Genomic DNA, 15,096 nt, shown 5'->3' with positions numbered 1-15,096 from the left:
GGTCAACCAGACGTCATGGGCGAACCCTGCTCTCAGGAAGGCCAAAGGAGAAACAAAACATCATGCCTGCCCCGTTTTTCAACCTGCTGAGAAATAATCTGACCCTCAAACACCTGCTTATAAGATGGCAAATAATGGTCCCCTTAACCCAGTACCAGCTGGCTTCCCTCAGCTACTCCTTGCAGTCTAGGAGGGTGGCAGACTTTGTTCTTGCGGCAGCTTGCTTCCTTCTCGCTTGCCAACAGCCGGCACATATCTGATAGGAGCTGGCGGGAGCTCCTGGCAGCACAAAGTGGGGCAAGCCCCAGCATGACCTGCTCCCCGCTGGGCACTGAGTGGGGGCTGGTGTGGGGAGGAGAGACCAGGGCTGAGTTGACTTAGGCTCGTTCCCATAAGAGCAGCCCCCAGGGCTTCCCTGGTGGCGCAGTGGTGGAGAGTCTGCCTGCCGATGCAGGGGATGTGGGTTCGTGCCCCGGTCCGGGAAGATCCCACATGCTGCGGAGCGGCTGGGCCCGTGAGCCATGGCCGCTGAGCCTGCGTGTCCGGAGCCTGTGCTCCACAACGGGAGAGGCCACAACAGTGAGAGGCCCACGTAACGCAAAAAAAAAAAAAAAGCAGCCCCCAATCCCCTGCACCTCAGTAGGCAAAGGGGTAGGACTTCCTCAGACACCTCTTGGGGAGTGGTTCTGACTTCCCCTTTGGACCTATCCTTGGTATTAACCTAACATGATTTTACTTATATGCAGATGTTGAGGGGAATGAACACACTTTGATTTATTTCCATGCCACAGAGACCACCCGTCTGAGGATCAGCCACCCAGACACCATTCACTCCTTCGTTCATGCAACAAATAGTTTTTGAACATTGCCCTCACACCAGCCCTGTTCTGGGTTCTAAACACACTGGTGAATTTTTTAAAATGATGGTCTTTGCCCTAGGGGGAGAATCAGACACAGAATGTGAAAATTAGTAAGTATGTAATTCCAGTTGTGAGAAATGGTGGTAAGAAATGGTGCTCGGGTGCAGTAATAGAGAATGATAGTGGGGGGAGTTCCCTGGTGGTCCAGTGGTTAGGACTCCAGGCTTTCACTGCTGAGGGCCCAGGTTCAATCCCTGGTCAGGGAACTAAGATCCCACAAGCTGCTCAGCTTGGCAAAAAATAAAAATAAAAAAGAGAGAGAGAATGATGGTGGGGGTGAGGGGTGTCTTATTTAGAGGAGAAGGTCAAGGGAGGCCACTCTGAGGAGGTGACATTTAAAAACTAGATGGGATTTCGGTGGTAATTGTCTATGGAGGTCCCCCCTCACTGCTCAGCTAATTCCCTTCTCTGCTAATGAAAGACTATAAGAACAAAAGGGTACCTCAGCCAGGGATGCAGTGAAGAACATCCTGGGAGAAGAAAGGGGACTACAGAAGAAGTAGGTACTGTGGGCATATCTACTTATCTTCTCTCTCCTGCACCCCAGCACCCATTTGTCCTCTGTCCAGGGCCTTCCTGGCACATGTTTCCCTACAAACCCTTCCTTGTTCCTCTCACCTGACAGGTTCTCATTACGGTGGGGACATTGCCCACCACTGGCACAGCCCAGAGGAGCCCATCATGGGCTCACTGTCTTTGAAAGCAGTTTTCTCCAAGGTCCCCACAGGCCTGTCCTTGAATCTCCAGAAGCCAAATAGCTCTGACCTGCAATAGATAAACTCATCATTCCTGCTGGGCCAGCAGGCTAATTACAGAGTCTTCTTTCTCCAACTCTTTATCTCAGGATTGTTTTCCTAACTTAGTATCAGCTAGGTTGACATCAGTGCCATCTACTGCCTACATGAAGGAGTTGGCCCTCTAGACCAGCGGTCCCCAACCTTTCTGGCTCCAGGGACCGGTTTCGTAGAAGACAATTTTTTCACGGACGGAGTGGGGGCAATGGTTCAGGCAGTAATGCGAGCGGTGGGGAGCGGTGGGGAGCGGCAGGTGAATCTCTGCTTGCTGGCACGCTTCTCACCTCCTGCTGTGCGGCCTGGTTCCTAACAGGCTGCAGACCCTTACTGGTCCGCGGACCGGGGGTTGGGGACCCCTGCTCTAGACTGTTGGGGACCCAGCCCAGATATCAGAGCCAGACAGACATGGATTCGAATCCCAGCTCCCCACTTTTTAAAAAAAATATATATATTTTTTTATATTTATTTTGTCTGCCCCAGGTCTTAGTTGCAGCACACGGGATATTCCTTGCAGCATGTGGGATCTTTTAGTTGCAGCATGTGGACTCTTCGTTGCAGCATGTGGGCTTCTTAGTTGCGGCATGCATGCGGGATCCAGTTCCCTGACCAGGGATCGAACTCAGGCCCCCTGCCTTGGGAGCACGGAGTTTTACCCACTGGACCGGGGAAGCCCCCCAGCTCCCCACTTTAACCAGCTCTGTGACCTTGGGCAAGTCAGGAGTCTTCTCTGGGCCTCAGGTTCCTGACATGCACGACGAGGAGGGGGAAATTGCTTACTCTGCAGACTGGATGTAAGAATTAGCCAAGAGGGAGGCAGGGTGGATGCAAGGTAGCAGTGCAGGACAAATGGGAGCCTTTGTCATGATATCAGCTATAAAATAACCTCAGTGGAGTTTTGGCAGTGCCTCTTTTAGGAAGGTGGTCCATGGCTCTTTCAAGAATGGTGGCCAGGTCTCCATTTCACCAACCATTTGGCCACAGCAGCTCTTTAATACGAGTATTGCTAAGAACCAGGTGAAAGGAGGACACTTCAGGACACAGTAAAAGGCATGGATCCCAGAATCTCGGATTGGAAGGAATCCTAAGAAAATTCTAGTCCAAGTTCTTGCTATCAGGCAGGACTGAATTTCAGTTTGAGACAGATGGAAGTCTTTTCCAGTACATAGTTGAGCAGGCATCACCACGCTGCCCCAGCCGTACTGTTCTTGTGATCACACAGACTTGACTATTCACTCAGTCCTTTAATCATTAATTCAGAAAATATTTATGGAGCAGTTACTATGTGCCGAGTACTACTCAAGGCACATAGATATGGAGGCAAGAAGACAAAGGCCTGTCCCTCATGGAGACCAGTTATATGCAGAGATTTTTAAAAGAGGGAGGGAGAGAGAGGAAGGAAGGAAGGAAGGAAGGAAGGAAGGGTGGGAGGGAGGAAGAGAGAAAAAAAGAGAAGTGATATCAAGAAAATAAAACAAGGTAGGAGGATAGAGAGATGGGGTGGGGGTAATGAGGTGCAGTGGTCAGAGACGCCCCTTTGAGGAGATGCCATCTGAGCAGAGACCTGGTGGGTGAGGAGGAGGCAGGCATAGGAGGATGGGAAGAGCTTCATGCTTCAAGGCACAGAATGATTGTCCAGGTGGCTGTGGTAGTGCAACCGCAGGTATGAGAGCAAGTAGGGCCTTGAAGGTTGAATTTTATTCTAACTGCAGGGTTTTAAGCAGAGGACCGGCAACATCTGATTTATACTTTGATTTTTTTTTTTTTTTTTTGGCTGCGTTGGGTCTTCGTTGCTGTGCGCGGGCTTTCTCCAGCTGCGGCGAGCGGGGGCTACTCTTCTTTGCGGTGCGTGGGCTTCTCATTGCGGTGGCTTCTCTTGTTGTGGAGCACAGGCTCTAGGTGCGCGGGCTTCCGTCGTTGTGGCACATGGGCTCAGTAGTTGTGGCTCACGGGCTCTAGAGCACAGGCTCAGTAGTTGTGGCGCACAGGCTTAGTCGCTCCGCGGCATGTGGGATCTTCCCGGACCAGGGCCCGCACCCGTGTCCCTTGCATTTGCAGGCAGATTCTTAAGCACTGAGCCACCAGGGAAGTCCCTGTTTAAGCTTTGAAAAGATCCCTGTGGCTATTCTTGGAAATGTGCTATAAGGTGCGTGAATAAAAGTAAGGAGACCAGTTAAGGAGGTCGTTGCCATGAGTCCAGGCAAGAGGAGATGGTAAAAACTGGCCAGATTTGAGATATCTTTTGAGGGTACAGCTAACAGGACTTAGCTATGGGTTAGATATGGGGGCTGGGTGTGCAGGGAGGGGGAAGGAGGGGTTGATAGGAACCAAAGATGACTCCTAGATTTTGAACCTAATAAACTGGGAGAATAGTAGTACTGTTTAATGAGATGGGATTGTTTGGGAGAAATGACTAATTCCATGTCTTTCTCCTCTTCTAGACTATACATTCCATGAAGGCCGGGCCCCTAACTCTCTTGTTCACTGCTGTGTGCTCAGTGACTGGCACAACATCTGGTTTGCAGAATAATAAAGGCAAACACATACCAATGACTGAGCGTGTAGTCCATGCCCAGTGCTGTGCTTCATGCTTAATAGTCATGCTCATTTAATTCTCACAAGAGAAATGCGAGGAGATACTTGTTTGTATCCTCATTTTACAAACAAGAAGTTGGGTTCAGAGAGATCACATGACAGCCTCAAGGTCTCATAGGTACTAAGTGGTAAAGTGTAATAGTGGTGTTTCTGGCTCCAAACTCTAGGCTCTTCGCCAGTGTACCACACAGTCAAAGAGTCTGGGTGGGTATATGGATGGGTGGGTGGGTGGATGGATGGACCCAAGGATGGATGAATAGATGGATGGCTAGAAGGCAACATCACATGCTGAAAATCATTTATACCATAGTGTCTCTCTGAAAGTAAAAGAGATTCCAACTGGAAGGAGTAGATTCAGATCTACGCCTGAAAGGAAACACTAGACGAGCCAAGCATGAATTCCCACTAAAGTTATTCCCAGGAATGCAGAGGAGATAGAATCCACTTGGGGGAGGGGCGCGCAGGGGAGACAGAGAAAGTTCTAGAAAGCTTTGTTAAATTTTTTTTAAAAACTTAGATAGTCGAAGAAATTATCTTTTCAGGGAGCATTTCCTAGTACCTAGTACTTTTTTCAATGATCTGGGATTACTTTAAGAGCATTAGGATCACATGAAATACTTTTGATATTTGAAAAATAGCTTCTGAGAACAAAGGCAGAAAATCTTGCTATGAGTCAGGCAGCCCAGAACCTGGAGCTACTCAGGAGTGTCACTTATTACTTCCACGGCTCAACAAGTACATCAGATCTTAGTTGTGGCCCATTAGGAACAGTTGCACAATGTTTTTTCAGTAGGTGCTCTATAAGATTACAACCTTCTCAGGGAGAGTAACCGGCACCTAGTTGACGTTGACAGTGACCCAGGTCAGGAACCCGGGAGCCAGCCTAGATTCCTCCCCTTCTCATACTAAAATGATGTATACAGAAAACTTGTTGAGCACTTACGGTGCCAGACACTGTTCTCGATGCATGGATCTCACCTGATGTTAGCCACAACCCTTTGCTGTAAGTACTATTGTGTCCTCATGTTACAGATGAGGAGACCGAGGCAGATGGGTTTAAGTATTAATACCTTGGTCAAGTCACATTGCTATGAAGTGAATGCAAATGGTGCAGTCTGGAGCCACATGCAGTTAACCACTACATTACCTCATGGTGAAACAGTCCTCAACTCCAGGGATTCTGTCTCCTTAATCCTACTCCCGTTGCCTCCTCCTCCTCCAGGGGCACGGCCCCAGGTTAGGCAGTTTATCTTTTCTCATCTTTGAAATTGCCCCATTGTCCTAAATTATCTCCCTGCCCCCATGCCTCCTTCCATAACTGACCAAGTTGGATTTGATAGCCATCCTTTTTTTTTGGCCGCACCATTTGACTTGCTGGATCTTAGTTCCCCAACCAGGGATTGAACCTGGGCACACAGTAGTGAAAGCTCAGAGTCCTAACCACTAGACCACCAGGGAAATCCCTTGATACCCATCTGACTATGTCATGCTTCTGCTCAAAATCCTTTATTCGTTTCTTGTTGCCTGTGAGTTAAAGGCCCTTATAAGGCCCTTCAAAGACCTGGTCCTGACCTCCTTGTGCAGCCTCATCCTCCTCTCCTGCTGTTTCCCTTGAACCCTGTGTTCCAGGCACACCAAACACCTGCTCTCAGGTATGAGTACTATGCTTCCTTTTCCCCTCTGTGCAGTACCCCACCTCATATGCACGAGCACCTGTGCACACATGTGTGCAGGCACACACACAAATACACACTTTGTCTGCTGGGTGATTTCTCTTTATTCTTTGAGACTCGGCTGCTTTTCCTCACTCTCACAATCAGATATAGGCTCCTCTTCTTTTCCTTTGGCATTGTGCCTTCATAGCTTTGATGAAATACATCATTTTTTACTGTAATTGTCTCTCTACAAACTCTTTCTCTTTAAGATTGTAAGGTCCATGAGGGCAGGAACCATAGTTATCTTGTTACTATTGTATGCCCAGCATCTTTACATGTTCATAAATCTTTGTTAAATGAATAAATGAATGACTTGTTGAAATGAATTGATTTTCGAAGTAGAATTCAAAATCTGGGAAATTTTGGTCCCCACATTTTCCCATTGTTAGACTTATCTACCTGTGGATTTTTGCTGCAATGGGGCTCTAGTTGAGATAGAATTTAGTAGTTGTTAAGAATGAAGACTCACATCACCTGGTTTTAACTTTTTTTTTTTGTGGTACACGGGCCTCTCACTGTTGTGGCCTCTCCCGTTGCGGAGCACAGGCTCTGGACGAGCAGGCTCAGCGGCCATGGCTCACGGGCCAGCCGCTCTGCGGCATGTGGGATCTTCCCGGACCGGGGCATGAACCCGTGTCCCCTGCATCGGCAGGCGGACTCTCAACCACTACGCCACCAGGGAAGCCCTGGTTTTAACATTAAAAAAAAAAATTCATTTATTTATTTGTTTCTTTTGGCTGCACTGGGTCTTAGTTGCAGCATGCCTGCAGGATCTAGTTCCCCGACCAGGGATTGAACCCGGGCTCCCTGCCTTGGGAGCACAGAGCCTTACCCACTGGACCACCAGGGAAGTCCCTCACATTACTTGGTTTTAACTTGGCTCTACCATCTGCTATGGGCCCTTAGGTAAAAGTCACTCTCTCACTAAGCCTCAGTAAAACTGAGTTAATAATATCAATAGGACCTATCATAGGGCTAATGAGAGGGTTAATTAAAAAAAAAAAGAACAGGTGGGCTTCCCTGGTGGCGCAGTGGTTGAGAATCTGCCTGCCAATGCAGGGGACACGGGTTCGAGCCCTGGTCTGGAAGGATCCCACATGCCGCGGAGCAACTAGGCCCGTGAGCCACAACTACTGAGCCTGCGCGTCTGGAGCCTGTGCTCCGCAACAAGAGAGGCCGTGATAGTGAGAGGCTCACACACGGCCATGAAGAGTGGCCCCCACTTGCCGCAACTAGAGAAAGCCCTCGTACAGAAATGAAGACCCAACACAGCCATAAATAATTAAAAAAAAAAAAAAAAAAAAAAGAACATGGGAATACCCTGTCGGTTCAGTGGTTAGGACTCAGCGATCTCACTGCCTTGGCCCCAGGTTCGATCCCTAGTCAGGGAAGTAAAATCCCATAAGCTGTGTGGTGTGGCCAAAAAAAAAAAGACCATGTGGAGCGTCTGGTGGTTGGCACAGAGCAAGTGCTCAATACATATGAGCTATTATTAGTAGCTATTTTCCTGATAGCATTGCTTGACCCCATTGTGTCACCATCACTTTTTGAACTAAATGTCTAGAGCCTGGTTCTCAAACATGAATGCTCAGTTTCAGCATGCTCTCCATTTGCCAAAGTATTGGGTCACCCTGGATACAGGGCCTTGGGGAGTATGGTTGCAGATGATGGCTGAAGCCAGGAGTAGCCTTCTGCTTGTAAGTCATGATTTATTTCCTAGAAACCAAAAATAAGCCTTGCCAACCAGTCAGCAGATTACCTGAATTCTTCAAAATCCCCCAACCCGCCCCCTTGTTGTCCCTTGCATTTGGTAAAAGAGAGGTGATGGGTGTAAGCAGCTTTGGATACAAGCAGCAATTTCTCCTTGGATGAAAGGAAGTGGGACGTAGACTGTCAGGGTAGGATGTGGGGTGTTTTGTCCCTTTTGCTGGCTGCACAGAGGTGTACAAAGCAACCATGGATAAACAAAGCCCCTGGTGTGTGTCTCAAATACAGCTGGAAGAAATGCCTTCCTTTCAATTTTCATGCATAAGGAGGGGGTTGTAGTCTCTATTTCAGACCTGAGTTTTCTGGATCTCGATTCAAACAGCCTCTTTCAGAGGCCATAATAGTCTCAATGGAGACTGGAACTAAATGGCCGAGATATAAATTGGAAGATTATCCTGAAAATGTGTGTGCCAATGAACTGAATGAGGAGTGACAAGGAAAAGAACGAGTCCTCAAAAGAATTCAAAGACTCTTCATGTCAAATCACTTTCTAAAGAACTAAAAAATAACATAATTTTGGGTCAAGGGTGAGGTCTTCCTCTGAATGTGTAATCTTTTATAATCATTTTCCATGTGGCTATTTTAGCAATGCCATTGTCCCACCCATCTTTCTGTGAGAGCTGGCATTTCTGGTTTAAAGGAGACTAAGGTGGAAAACAGGAGTTAACAAAAAGTGGTGGGTTTTATAATCTATGCTGAGAGCAGAAGTGAATTTTTCCAAATGGATTAATCAGAAAATTTGGCCAAAGGTATATGTCCTACCTAGATGGGTAACAAAAAGGAACCATACTGGAAAGGTTATGAGACCCCATACCTCGGTCCCTCTTCCCAACACCTGCTCCTCACATCTTCATTTTTTCATTCTTATCTTTGTGTTTTCTTATGAAGCAAAATATATTTTTGCTTATTATGTAAATTTCCTCTTAAATTTCCTCTTGGCTTTATTTGGTCAGATAGGATTTTCTGCACATTTATCCCAAAGGAGAAATGTGTCAGTAGAAATCAGAAAGAAAAAAAAATGAGTATCCACATCTATCAGAACGATTAAATTGAAAAATAAACAGACAGACAGACAATTCTGAGTACTGACACAGACATGGAGCAACCAGATCTCCCACGCAGTGCTGGCGGGAATGCAAAATGGCACAGCCCCTTTGGAAAAAGTTTGATGGTTTCTTCTAAATTTAAACATCCACTTGCCATATGACCTAACAATCTTACATCTAAGCATTTACCCAAAAAAGTGAAAATATATACAAAATACATAACAAAACCTGTCCACAGATCTTAATAGCAGCTTTTTCATAGCAGCCAGAAACTGGAAACAACACAAACTTTCATCAACTGGTGAAAATACTGTAGTATATCCATAGTATGAAATACTATTAAGCAATAAAAAGGAATGACTTACAGATACATGCAATAGCGTGGACGAACCTCTAAAGTATTATGTTAAAGCATTAGGAAAGAAGCCAGATTCAGAAGGCTACTTATCCCATGGCCTTCTGGAAAAGGCAAAACTACAGGAACAGAAAACACATCAGTGGTTGTCAGGGGCTGGGGATGGGAGAAGTGGGTTCATTAGAAGAGGGACATGAAGGAACTTTTTGAGGTGATGGAAATATTCTCTGTCTTGATTGTGGTGATGATTAGCTACATGACCGTACACATTTGTCAAAACTCATAGAACTGTATACCTAACAAAGTAAATTTTGCTGTCTCTAAATTACATCTGATTTGAAAAAATATTTGTATTTCTTTAGCTTTTGAGTTTCGAGTTTCAAAATCCTAGGTCATCAAGGGTAAGAAAAAAGGACTTTAGGCCAGAACAAGGTATGTGGGAGAAAACACCACAAATGAAAGCAAGATGTCCTCACTTGTGTCCTTCACTTGAAAGGGATTCCCTAGACCCTGAGAGATAGGGAAGAGAGAGGAAGAGGAAATGATTAGCGGTGCCTGGAGATGTAGAGGCTGAACTTAATGGGACCCACAAGAAGGATTAGAGTCCCTGTTCACCAGCTTCCCAGCCTGTGACTGAGTGATAGGGAACCACAACTTGTTGGCATCCAGGCCATACTGGTGAGGACTTTCCTTGGGCAGCAGATTGCTCATCACCCTCTGACCAGACAGCTGAAATGACTCATGTTTGTTCCCCCAAGACTTGGCCCAGCTCTCTGTCCGGCTTACCCCAGGTGGAGAAATCCTCCTGCCTTGTTATTACATGAGTGACTGCCCGCCACCCCATGCTCCCTACCACTTGTAGTTGGTTAGACTGAATGAAACCATTTAAGAACCTTCACTCCCACCAGGAGATGTAAAACATGCCCACTTTAGTTACCTTTCCTGTCTTCTAAACTTTTCTCAGGAATTCCCTGGCGGTCCAGTGGTTAGGACCTGGGTTCAATTCCTGATCTGGGAACAAAGATCCTGCAAGCCGTGTGGCATGGCCAAAAATAAATAAATAAAAAGTAAACTCTCATTTACCTTATTGTTTCCAGTGGAAGGAAGGTAAAAGGTGAAGCAATCTTTCCTTTCTTCCACGTATGTTCAATAAATATCATGTTTCCTTTTGGGTTGGGATTGAAAGGAAGAATACTTTTGTTGGCTGGCTGACTACCCCTTACATCCACACAATTTTTGTTTTTTTTCTGGCCACGTGGCTTGCGGGATCTCAGTTCCCCCATCAAGTATTGAACCTGGGCCATGGCTGTGAAAGCCCGCAATCCTAACCACTAGGCCACCAGGGAACTCCCCACGATTATTTGTTCATTAAACATTCACTGCTCGGCTATAAAGAGTCTGGGTCCCTGCCCAGGAAGGAGTCCTAAGGAAGGAGATAGACAATAAACTTGGTAAGGGCCATTGAAGAGGCCTGAGTCAAGTGCTACAAGGACCCAGTGGGAGACAGGCAGCAAGGGGCCGCTGTGCAGCCTTTCTAGAACTATACTCTCTAGTCCAAGCCAGTAATTGCTGTGGTAACTCTGAGCTTTTCTTTACTGGGCAACCTCTCTCCCTTGTCACACAAGCACTCCCTAAAGAGATTAAGAAAACTCCCTGAGGGCAGGGACCTAGTCTAGTTATCCCTAGCACAATGCCTGGCTCAAAAAAGACTTGCTGGGGGGCTTCCCTGGTGGTGCAGTGGTAGAGAATCTGCCTGCTAATGCAGGGGGACACGGATTCGAGCCCTGGTCTGGGAGGATCCCACATGCCGCAGAGCAACTAAGCCCGTGAGCCACAACTACTAAGCCTGCGCGTCTGGAGCCTGTGCTCCACAACAAGAGAGGCCGTGACAGTGAGAGGCCCGCGCACCGCGGTGTAGAGTGGCTCTCGCTTGCCACAACTAGAGAAAGCCCTCGCACAGAAACGAAGACCCAACACAGCAAAAATAAATAAATTAATTAATAAAATAAACTCCTACCCCCAACATCTAAAAAAAAAAAAAGACTTGCTGGGGCTTCCCTGGTGGCGCAGTAGTTAAGAGTCCCCCTGCCAATGCAGGGGACACAGGTTCTAGCCCTGGTCCGGGAAGATCCCACATGCTGCAGAGCAACTAAGCTCGTGTGCCACAACTACTGAGCCTGTGCTCTAGAGCCCGCAAGCCACAACTACTGAGCCCATGTGCCACAGCTACTGAAGCTCGCACGCCTAGAGCCCATGCTCCGCAACAAGAGAAGCCACCGCAATGAGAAGCCTGCGCACCGCAGCGAAGAGTAGCCCCCACTCACCGCAACTAGAGAAAGCCCGCACACAGCAACCAAGACCCAACACAGCCAAAAATAAAATAAATAAAATAATTTATAAAAGAAACAAAAGACTTGTTGAAAGAATGGGTAAGTTATTGTCCTTGGGGATATTTAATATTTGCCAAATATACAGAAATAAAGAAATATAAGATAAAACATGTTCAGAAAGTGCATGCAAAGAAAAAGGATAATTATAAACCAGCCTACTAATAATCCTTGTCATTTGACTATTGGTGCACATGCATTTTTCCACTTTGAATAGCACACATCCGTGCTTTGCCTTTACCACTATTTAAGTAACAATAACCAACATTTCTTTAGCTCTGGGGTGCCAGGTACTTAATGCACATCACTTCACTTAGTCCTTACAACAACCCTCTTTTACAGATGAGTCAGCTGAGCCTCAAAAGGTAACCAGCCTATCCAAAGTCACACAGCTAACTAGAGCCTAGAAGCCTGCTTTTTAATCCCCAAGTGCCTGGTAGTCTCATGCCCACAGGCAGAAAAGCTCTCTCCAGGAATTCCTCTGTTGAGTTCTGCCTGCCTTATCTGCTTTTTCAGGTAAGTCTCCCTCAGGCTGAATCTAGCTCTACCCAAGGCAAGATGAAATATCTGATACATTGGACACAACAGGTCCAAACCAGTTATGTCAGTGGTAACTGATCTTTTCTTTGCAAGATGACTACCCAACTCCCCCTGGTTAAGCAGAAACTCCCAGAGCTCCCTCCTATAGCCAGGGCACCAGAAGGTTAGTGGCTTTCCCTTTCCTCAACCTGCCTCCCTCATGTGGCTGACATGCTTGCTGGTACTATTTCTGTATAATATTGTTGAGATATATACACGAAATGAAACCTGAGCCCTGGGTATGTCTCGTCACCATGGAAACGACTTCAAGCCTGAGTGCCTCCAGGAGATGTGGGTGCTATTCTTCCAATGGCCGTGGAAATAAGGATCTGGGAACTGGACAAAGCTAAAACAAGCCCCTGTTGGACTCATGGGAGTTTTGGTAATAAATACCATGTTCAATATAGGACTGTGTCATCAGCAGGGTGACCAACCTATATTCTCAATTTCTGACACTGTGCTGGCTTGGTTCAGAACATACCAGCCCAATGAACATCAGTTCAAATTATCCTTCTTTTGTGAAGGGATGTTTTAAACACTATTAAGGTGGCTCAAAGACTATGGTAGAAAAAAAAAAACAGTAATAAATTTCAAGAACATTCTGTAGATGAATTTTTGCTTCTGGGAATGGGAAACCAAAGTTTTCCCAAGAGACTCCATTATTAAAGCCATAAATAAAACATCCCTGATTCAGCTGCTTGGTTGCTGTGCTTGTGTGGCCGCGCTTTGGAGAAGTGGCTCAGAATTGGAGGCAGGCAGTCCAGGGAGGCTGGGGAGGTGAGAACATCCTGCTTCTTCTCCCACAAGTTGCTATAGCACATCAGTCCAGGGTGTAAGGATAATGAGCAAATTTTGCTTTATTGAAGACGACCCAAGGATGGTTACTACAAACATTTCAAACAGGATCCTAAAATGCAAGGATGTTTTTCTAGCTGACACCCTTTTTTTTTTTTTTTCATAAAAGTACACACTCTTCTCTCGAAATAAAAGCAAGCAGCGTGGTGCAGGGACCACTCACCTGATTGCCTAGGTGCCCTGGGTTTCAGTTCCAGTTCTGGATACTTACCAGGCCCGTGACCAAGTGTTGGTTACTTAACCTTCCTGGGTGTCAGCCTCCTTGGTGGAGGGATGACTGTTGGATCCTAAATATCCTATGTGCTAGTAGTGCCCATAACAGTGAGTTCCAGTCACTCAGCAAATAAAAAAGGACAAGTGACACATGTTAAGCCCTATTTGGTCTGGGCAATGTGCTGGGCCCTTTGTGGCTGTTATTTGATCCTCACCGTAACTTATGCATCGTTGCTGGTACCCCCAATTTACAAATGATGGAAACTAGTCCTGAGAATTGCAGTGACTTCCTCAAAGTGATCAATGGCTAAGCATGCAGTCAGGCTTCAAATCCCCATCTGTCCAACTCCAAAGTAACCTTCTTTCTATTTGACCTTGCTAATTCCTGAGCTTGGGATAAATCATTAACATGATTTTAATTCAAAGTAAATATAACTCGCTAGTTCTATCATAGTTTTCAAATAATTTGCTCATGCCTTGAAAAATTCAGCGTCTCTAGCCATTCTTTCTCTCATAAAAAAATGATCCCACATCACTTGGGAATTAGAAGAATCTTCATGCAACATGAACTTTTAATCCTTGGCTTATTCAAGCTGGCCTGGAGCATCACCCCCAATGGCCCCATAGAAATGCCATGTGTTAGGATACTTTAGTCACTTCTGCATGGGTATGTTTTTGGGTTTCTATCTTTTAAATCAGTCTGAGCAACTGAAAGTAACACTTTTATTTCCCCTCAAAAGAAATGAAAAATAATAGTGCTGCAATCAACAGCCATGAAATCCTGTAAAAATAAAGGTATAATACAACAACTCTTCCTCGGTTCTAAGCTCTTGGCTTCCAGTGGAAAAGCCAGGGTTTTCATTTCATGAAAAAAGAGTAAAATATGAGAGAGCAAAATAGCCATGACATTTTGGGTGTGTGCTTAGTCAGATCTGCCAGAAAGTTTCCTATTTGGTAGTTATTCGTTTTTCCTGAACAGCAGGCTGGGGACACAGATAGGGTGTGGGCTTCAGAATCAGAGTTAAAAAAAAATCCCAGCTCTTCCATGGACATGTTATTTATGCTCTCTGAACCTCAGTTTCTTCCTCTGTAAAATGGGGATGCTTCGTGGGATTGTTTTGAAATTAAACAAAAAATATACATAAAGAGCAAAATACAATAGTCTTCTTTACCCCACTCCAAATGCAAAACAGACTTGAGCAATTCATAATGATAACAATCATTTTATTATCATTGACGCTTTACTGGCACTGGGCTAGCCCTTTCCATAGATTACCTTTTTATTAAGGGAAACCAGTATTTGAAACCACGTGTTCTAATTCCAGGGCTTGCCCTGTGCCCTGCTCTGGTACACTATTATTGGGTTCAGATTAAAGGATTTATGAGCAATTGCTTCTGCAGGAAACAGCTGCCTGAGGGTCGTGGTCCATGTGGTTAGATATTTGGCCAACAGTAGGGAAAGCCATGCATAATCCTTTGTTCTCACTCAGCACAATTAGTACCTCTGCTTTTCTGCTCCCTGGGGTTAGTTTCCTGACTAGACTAGGCACATAATAGATGCCCCCAAAGTACTTGCTGAATAAATAAATGCAAATTAGTAAACTGATTGCTCATGGTATAACCATTTACTTTATGTAATATTTAATGCTAACCTCTTCTCCATTCTTCTCTTAGGGAAACTAACATGTTAAAGAGATTTTTTCTTAACCCGTTAAGTCTCCACATTAATTCAGTGTTCACCAAGCACTTATTAAGTACCTACTACTAATCAAGGGGCCAAGGATTACATATGTAATCCATTACCGAGTATTAAAAAACAACAAAGCCCTGCTTATATTCAGCTGTGGAATACACAATACTTTGTAGGTAGCAT

This window comes from Mesoplodon bidens (genome assembly GCF_964165515.1).
Source record: "Mesoplodon bidens genome assembly, chromosome: 19".
NCBI lineage: Eukaryota > Metazoa > Chordata > Mammalia > Artiodactyla > Ziphiidae > Mesoplodon > Mesoplodon bidens.
This window is presented reverse-complemented; position numbering follows the sequence as displayed.